This window comes from Mus caroli, chromosome 3, assembly GCF_900094665.2.
Source record: "Mus caroli chromosome 3, CAROLI_EIJ_v1.1, whole genome shotgun sequence".
Classification (NCBI taxonomy): domain Eukaryota; kingdom Metazoa; phylum Chordata; class Mammalia; order Rodentia; family Muridae; genus Mus; species Mus caroli.
This window is the reverse complement of record NC_034572.1, coordinates 136,159,292-136,167,137: the sequence shown is the minus strand read 5'-3', so window position 1 is coordinate 136,167,137 and position 7,846 is coordinate 136,159,292. Positions and strand designations below refer to the sequence as shown.

Sequence of the window (7,846 nt, the reverse complement as noted above, 5' to 3'; positions counted from 1 at the left end):
GCTAAACTGGGGTGTGGTGGTTTTTACCACCCCCCTGCCTCCCCTGCAATCTCATCTCTTTTTTTCCCTAAAATTCAGTTTTGAACTTTAATCATGTCAGTTTTTAGCTTTATCTTTCCTTGATAGAATTCTCTTATGTTATCCTCTATGTTATCTCTATGTTATCCTTCTCAGGGCTCTGCTTTGAGAAGGAGCTGATAAAGCTGAGACCTAGGAAATTATTTTATTTTATTTTATTTTTTTAGCCATTATACCTGAAACGGTCCACCTTCATTTGTGTTAGTCTATCTCATTTCTCTGATGATGATTTGAATTTCTACAAAGCATCTTGAACCACATTTTCAAATAAATCTTGCAGATTTAAAGATGATTAAACAGTAAATTACAATAGACTTTTTGAGAAATACCTGTCGAAAGTATTTGCTTGCCTATGCAACATATTTACATGGCAATTAATTATATTTGTAGCCCGAACTGAGCATATCGCATTAAGTTTCTGCCTACGCCAGAACTATGCAAACTTTCCAAACCTAGAGCTGCTTAGTGATCATGGTCTCCACTACTGTGATGGCGCCTGTCATCTGTCATTTAGAGTCCTATCCTAGCTTCCTAACACACTTCTCTTGACATTAATTGACAGGTTTTATTTGTTCATTTCTTTCCTCAACAAATACTTGCTGAAGGCCGATTCTATGCCAAGCCATGTCCTTGGGTGGCTGGGTATAAAGTTAATAAGGTAAATTCTTCACACTCAAGGTTACTATAAAGCAGTACAGGGGATGGAGATATAAGGACAAGTGTAATACAGCATGCATGGTGAGTTTTGGGAAGGATACCTTTTCTCCTTCTGCTTCTTCATTTGGGATTGTTTGACCTACTCCACTGAACTGAAAGGTGTAGCTGGTCATTTCTGCTTTGTGGATTCTTCTTTTTTTCACCCTTTATCCCTGTGTCACTCCCTATCATTAGATAGGTGAGAAAGAAAGATAAAGGAGAGAGATCTATGAATCTAAGTTCTTTTTTTTCATTTCTTCTTGAGCATGACTATTAACAAACTACAACCAACCTCCCCGAATGGCCCACAGTCACCCACCCAACCTCTCCAGGGCCTAGCATTTCTATACACTCTGAAAGGTTTCCAGAATTCTAAACATTACACAATCACAGAAACCATCTGCAGCAGGCAAAATCATGCCTCTGCTAGAGCATGAGACAAATCATAGACAGCTGCTTTGGACCATCCATTATATGGTTCAGAAATGACCATATAATTGTTTCAGAGTAGGTAAAAGACTCCTCGAGAAAGTTTTTTTGGGTGTTGTTGGTGTTGTTGTTTGAGACAGTTTCTCTGTGTAGCCCTAGCTGTCCTGGAACTCACTCTGTAGACCACGCTGGCCTCGAACTCAGAAATCTGCCTGCCTCTCCCTCCCAAGTCCTGGGATCAAAGGTGTGTGCCACCACTGCCCGGCGAGAAAGTTTTTAAAACGAGGTGTTATTATTTGTCCCACTTAAAGCTCATAAGTTAAAGGCTTGATCGCCAATCTGTGGTACTTATGGGAGATGGTGACACCTGAAGAGGTGGGACCCTAAAGTGGGAGTCTGTAAGTCAATGGAGTTCTATGTGTGAAGAAGGTTTGGGAATCCTAGTTCCTGTTCTCCCTCTCTTGATCCCTGGTCATGAGGAGAGTAGCTCTCTCTCTCTCTCTCTCTCTCTCTCTCTCTCTCTCTCTCTCTCTCTCTCTCTCTCTCCTTCCTTCTCTCCCTTCTCTCTCTTGAAGAGTGGTGGACTTGCTACTCTCACCATGATATGTTGTTTTCATCACAGGTTTCATCATAAGCTCATGTGATCATGAACTACATCCTTCAAAACTGTGAGCCAAGGTCAGTTCTTTTAATGAATCCATCACCTTTCATGCTACCTGAGGATCATACGTAGAGCCACATACCTCATGCAAGTAGCACAACCCCCTGCCAACTAGTTTCCTCATATCCCATGCCTTATTTTTATCCTTAGAAATTCTGACTGGGGTAAGATGAAATCTCGAAGTAATTTCAGTTGCCATTTTCCTGGTGGCTAAGGATGTTGAACATTTAAAAAATTATTTTTTCCACTATACCTACAAGGACACTTGATCTACTCTGTTCATAGCAGCTTTATTCGTAATAGCCAGAAACTCCTCAATTGAAAAATGGATGAAGAGAATGTGGTACATCTACACAATGGAATACTATTCAGCTATTAGAAACAAGGACATCATGAAATTTACAGGCAAATAAATGGAGCTAGAAAATGTCTCCCTGAGACAACCCAGACCAGAAAGGCACATACAATGCGGGCTCACTTATAAGTGGACATTAGCCATAAAGTGCAGGATAACCATTCTACAACCCACAGACTCAAAGAAATAAGTAATAAGGAGGGTGCAAGGGAGGATGTGTGACTCTCACTCAGAAGGAAAAACAAAAGTCAATGGAGGTGGATGGAGAGAGGGAACTGGGTGGGAGAGGGGATGAGGGGATGAGGGGATGAGGAAAGGAATGAGAATAGTCAAGTATGGTGAGGGAGCCTGGAGAGAGAATGGAAATTGGCGGGGGCCATCTCTGGGACTAGCTGGAGACCTGGGATGGGGAAGGCTACGGGGAGTCTATGGGGGTGGCCCCAGCTGCTGAGATTCCTACCAGCAGGGGATACAGAGACTGACTGAAGGTCCCTCCTGTAGGCAGGGACCAGGCAGAACTTCCAGTGGAGGGAGCGTGACATCAAACGATCCACAAAACCTTCAATCCAAAATTTGTCCTGCTTACAAAGATGTGCAGGGATAAAGACAGAGCAGAGATTGAGGGAAAGGCCAACCAATGAGACCCATCCCATGTGAGATAGCCAACCCCTGACACTATTAATAATAATCTGCTATGCCTGCAGACAGGAACCTAGCACAGCTGTCTCCTGAGAGGCTTCATCCAGCTGCAGATGGAAACTGATGCAAAGGCCCACAGCTAAAAATCAAGTGGTACCTCGGAAGTCTTGGGGATGAGTGGGGGATGGACTTGAGCGAGCCAGAGGGGTCAAGGACACCACAAGAAGACCTACAGAGTCAACTCTCCTAAGTAGGGGGAGTAGTGAGGGATGGGGGATTTGTAAGGGCAGGCCTGGGAGGAGAGTAGAAAGGTGGGGTTGCAATAGGGATGCAAAATGAATAAATAAATAAATAAATAAATAAAGTAAAAAAATAAAAATTACCCAGTCATTTGTATTTCTTACCACAGACCTTGAATAAATAAATAATGTATGTAAGTAAAAAAAGATTTTTTTTTCCCCAGCCATTTCTATATCTTACTGTAGACCTTGCTCACAGGTCCAGGTCTTTGTCTCCCAGATACTCTGGGATTAAATGCATGTGTACATATGAACCCAATTTAATTGGGTTGTCTTCTTAGTGTTCAGGTTGGTGGTGGTTTTAGCTCTTTTTATATTCTAACTATTAGGCTCCGTCAAGTGTGTAGATGGTAAAGACTTCTTTCTTTTCCATCGAGCAGTCTGTCCTTAAAGTAGAAGTCTTTTAAATGCTAGTGTTATTTGTGGTGCAGAAGCTTGCTAACTTCATGAGGTCCCACTCGTCAATTGTCACCTTTAGTAACTGTGTAATTTGGGTCCTGTTCCAAAAGTCCTTTCCTGTCCTATGAGTTGAAGTACGTCTCCTGCTTTCACTTCTAATGTCTTACGTTGAGGTCCTTGATCCGTTTGAAGTAGAATTTTGTACAGATAAAACACGAAGATCAGTCTTTATTCTACTATATGTGTTTTCATTCAGCTTGGCTAGCACCATGTGCAGGAGATGCTGTCTTTTCTCCAGTGCATATTTTTGGCTTGCCAAAAACAGATGGCTATAGGAGTGTGGGTTCTTATATATGATACCTCAAGTCTATTACACGGATCAATGTGATTCTACTCAAGAACGTGCTGGCTTTATCACCACACCTCTGCAGTATAACTTGAAATGAGGGAATGATGGTACCTCTCAGTAGTGTTTTTATTGTTCAGGACAGCCTTGGCTATCTTGAGTCATTGTGTTTCCATACAAACTAAATAAATATTTTTTCTGTGAAAAATGAGTTAGAATTTCGATGAGGATTGCATTGAAGCTGTAGAGTGTTTTTGGTAGGATGGGCATTTTCATAATATTGATCCTACCTATTCATGATTACAGGCTGTCTTTTCATCTTCTAGTGTCTTCTTCAATTTCTTTCTTCAGTATCTTAAAAGGTTCTTTTGTGGGCTGGAGAAATGGCTCAGTAGTAATAGTACAGACTGCTCTTCTGAAGGTCCTGAGTTCAAATCCCACCAACCACATGGTGGCTCACAACCATTTGTAATGAGATCAGATGACCTCTTCTGGAGTGTCTAAAGACAGCTACAGTGTACTTACATATAATAATAAATAAATCTTTGGGCTGGAATGAGCGGGGCTGGAGCCAGCTGAAGTCCTGAGTTCAATTCTCAGCAACCACATGATGGCTCACAACCATCTGTACAGCTGCACTGTACTCATAGACATAAAATAAATAAATACATCTTTTTAAAAAGGTTCTTTTGTTTGTTTTGTTTTTTGTACAAGTCTTTCACTTCTTTAAATTCATTATGGATATTTCTTCGGCCATTTTTAATGAAATTGTTTTTCTGGTTTCTTGGTATGTTTGTTCTTGGTATATATGGGAAGGCTTCTGATTTTTTTTTTAACATTAAGTTTATATTTTACAGAATACAAAATATATAGGCATATTCTGGTGTAGTCTTTATGGTCTTTTCTGCATAAATCATGTCATTTTCAAATGAGAACACTTGGACTTCTTCCCTTCCTGTTTCTGTTTCCTTCATCTCTGTCTCTTTTTCTAGATAAGACTATAAGCACTGTGTTAAACAGAAATGGAGAGAGTAAATATTCTTGTCTTGTTCCTGACTCAGCAGAAATGCTGAGTTCTTCTCTATTTAGCATGTTGGCTGTGGACTTGCTTTATATTGCTTTTACTATGTTGAGATATGTTGCCTATATCCCTAGCTTCTCAAGGACTTTACCAGGAAGGATTAGGACTAGGATGCTGGATTAGGAGATAGACTCCATATTCCTCCTTGCAGACTGAGCTGCATCTCAGACTCACCCTTGCTGCAATCACTCCCCTTCTCCAGGCCACACCCCTCTGCTCCAGGCCTGGGTCTCTTTGTCCCCCAGCCCCCGAATTCTCTACAGTGGGTACCTTGCTCCTTTGACTCAAGTGGGTGCACCATCCAGAGAGTCTCCAGCAGGCACACAGGTTGAGAAGTTATTGACAACCGGAAGCTGCTGGCAGAGGGAGAACAGTTGTCTTTGGGGTTGTAGCCCCTCCGTGCACATCCATGCACACACTAGCATCACTAAATATACTCAGTGGGCTTAAAAAGGAGAGCCATGAAGTTGGGAGAGAAGCATAGAGGGAATAGGTAAGGCAGGAGTGGAGGGGAGGTAGGATTTCATCAAAACATGCTGTGCATGCATGAGATCTCAAACAACTAAAAACATATGTAGGCGAGAAAGAAACAAAAAAGTCAGCTTTATGCACAGATAATACAGGATTGAGAGACTGCAGCAAGAAGGCATATGGAAAGCAATCATCAAAATGACAAAGGGAACCCTCTTATTGTTAGCAATTATAGTACTCTACAGTACATATTCTCAAGGACAGAGACCGGCAGAATGTAGGAAAGGGATAGACCGTGTTTGGCTGTCTACGGGATTCATTTTGCATCAAAGGACACAAACTATGAAAAAGGAAAGTGCAGAACCAAATATGGCCCGTGCAAATTGTAACCACAGGAGAAGAGGTGGCTGCACACCGAGGCAGAGGCAGAGGGGAGTTGAGATTGATGTTGGGAAGCTTCCATCTAAACCTGAAAGGAAGCAGCCTCTTTATCAAAGGAGCGCAGTTAAATTTATGAGATGAAAAACAAAGAAACCGAGAACCGCGCCAGAGCCGCGGGGGTTTTGCTCATCTTTGAATGGGTGGCTCATCTCCAAGAGCAGTGAAATCACTTGCATGCCTGAGCCAGGGTCTCAAGGTTGTGCTTCCTGCTTCCGGGACTCTTAGTAGCAAATGGCTGGAGGACACAGCAGACATCAGGGCCAAACTGCATTTGAGCTGGGAAAGTGACAGCTAAACTGTCATATAGACAGGCTGGAGAGATGACTCAGCAGCATCCAGAGCTGGCTGCTCTTCCAGAGGGCTCAGGCTTGATTCCCAGCACCCACTGGACAGTATACAACCATCTGCAACTCCAGCCTCACAGTATCTGACACCGTTTTCTGACTTGTGCAGGTACTGCATGCACACAGTACACAGCCACAGGCAGCAAAACACCCATACACATAAAAAGAAATGTTTCTAGAGAGTCTCATCGGAGAATGAGGAGTCTCAGCAAGAGTCAACTGAATGGATTCCATAAACTCTCCTATTAGACCAGGGGATAGCTGACTCATTAATCTTTTTCAGTGCTTTTCCAGACAGCATCAATGGTTTCATTAAAAAATTCCTAATTGATTTGAGATATTTTGTAGTAGTAAAAGTGATAGGGCTTCGTTTATTTATTTTAAATTTTATCTGCATCTATTCTACACAGAGTTTATCCCTGTGCAAAAAAACGTTTAGTTTCTTTAGTTTATTCTGGGATACTGGTTTTTGTTTTTTTGGTTTTTTTTTTTTTTTTCTCTGCAACCTCCTCTTCTGGCTTCGGGTCAATTTGTTCTTTTTCAGTGAAGATCACCTCAATGTGACCGGGGACTTTATGTACGGACTAATCCAGCCATGAGCTTTGTTGTAAGTTCATGGGTGCATCGTAGGGACTTTGTTCACTGGCTATGGTCAATGCCAGAGAAGCTACATTTAAACCCTTAACTTCAGGATCACTCTCTGCATTTTTAAGCTTGTGTAGCAAACATGCAGCCTTCTTTTTGGGTCCAGTCCCACCATTTGGCCTGGGTGCACCTATAGACTTCTCCACTCCACTGCCAGAAAGGCACACATGGCTTCTTTAAAGTCACATCCTTCAGACACTTAGAAGGCTTTCTGGGAATTAACACAAAGATTTGAACCTCTTGATTTACATGACTTGATAGGGGTTTCTGGGTCAATGGAGTACAGGTCGCCTCCGGCACTTCTGGGAAGAGGGCAGAAGTAATAGGGTTCTAAAAGAAAGCACAAAAGAGCACAAAAGTGACAGTTGTTTGTATTGGCAATATATTTTTCTTTTTTAAATTGTACAAAATAATGGATTTTATTAGGCACTTTCTAGCATACATGTCAGGTACCTCATTCGTGTTCACCGTTCGTCATCCTCTTGGCCCGCTGAGCACTGGTACTCAGTCCTCCCTCTTCTCAAACACTCCCTTCCACTTATGTGTGTTCTGTTTGTTTTCATCTTCTAGTTGAGATTCCATACAAGAGAGAAGATGTGCTATTTATTTGTCTGCGTCTGGCTTGTTTTGCTTAATAGGATGCCCTCCAGTTCTATCCATTTTCCTGAAAAGACACAATATCATCCTCCTTTAAGTGTGTGCCCATATTTCTTAATCCATTTCCCTATCAAGACTCACTTGCCTGGTTCCATAATTTGGCTATTATGTATAGTGCCACAGTAAACATGTGTTTTCTACCACTATTATACGCTGCCGTAGAGTCCTTTGGATGTACACCCAGGAATGTTATGGTTATTGGGTCATTTGGTATTAAGTACAGCTGTTTTTTTTTTTTTTTTTTTTTTTTTTTTTTTTTCGTCATATTCTGATTGTCCATAGTGACTACACAGTTTACATTGTTA

General features: G+C 41.7%; 1 long non-coding RNA gene across 1 annotated transcript in view; it reads right to left on the bottom strand.

Moving 5' to 3' along the window:
* Nucleotides 1–6,757: 6,757 nt before the first annotated feature.
* The window catches only part of LOC115030630, a 6,640-nt gene continuing 5,551 nt past the window's right edge, over nt 6,758–7,846 (bottom strand). The window contains exons 2-3 of the long non-coding RNA XR_003836235.1: nt 7,338–7,548; nt 6,758–7,214 (exon numbers count right to left, since the gene is read on the bottom strand). This is a non-coding gene — a long non-coding RNA (uncharacterized LOC115030630). The remainder of the gene's footprint in view (nt 7,215–7,337; nt 7,549–7,846) is intronic.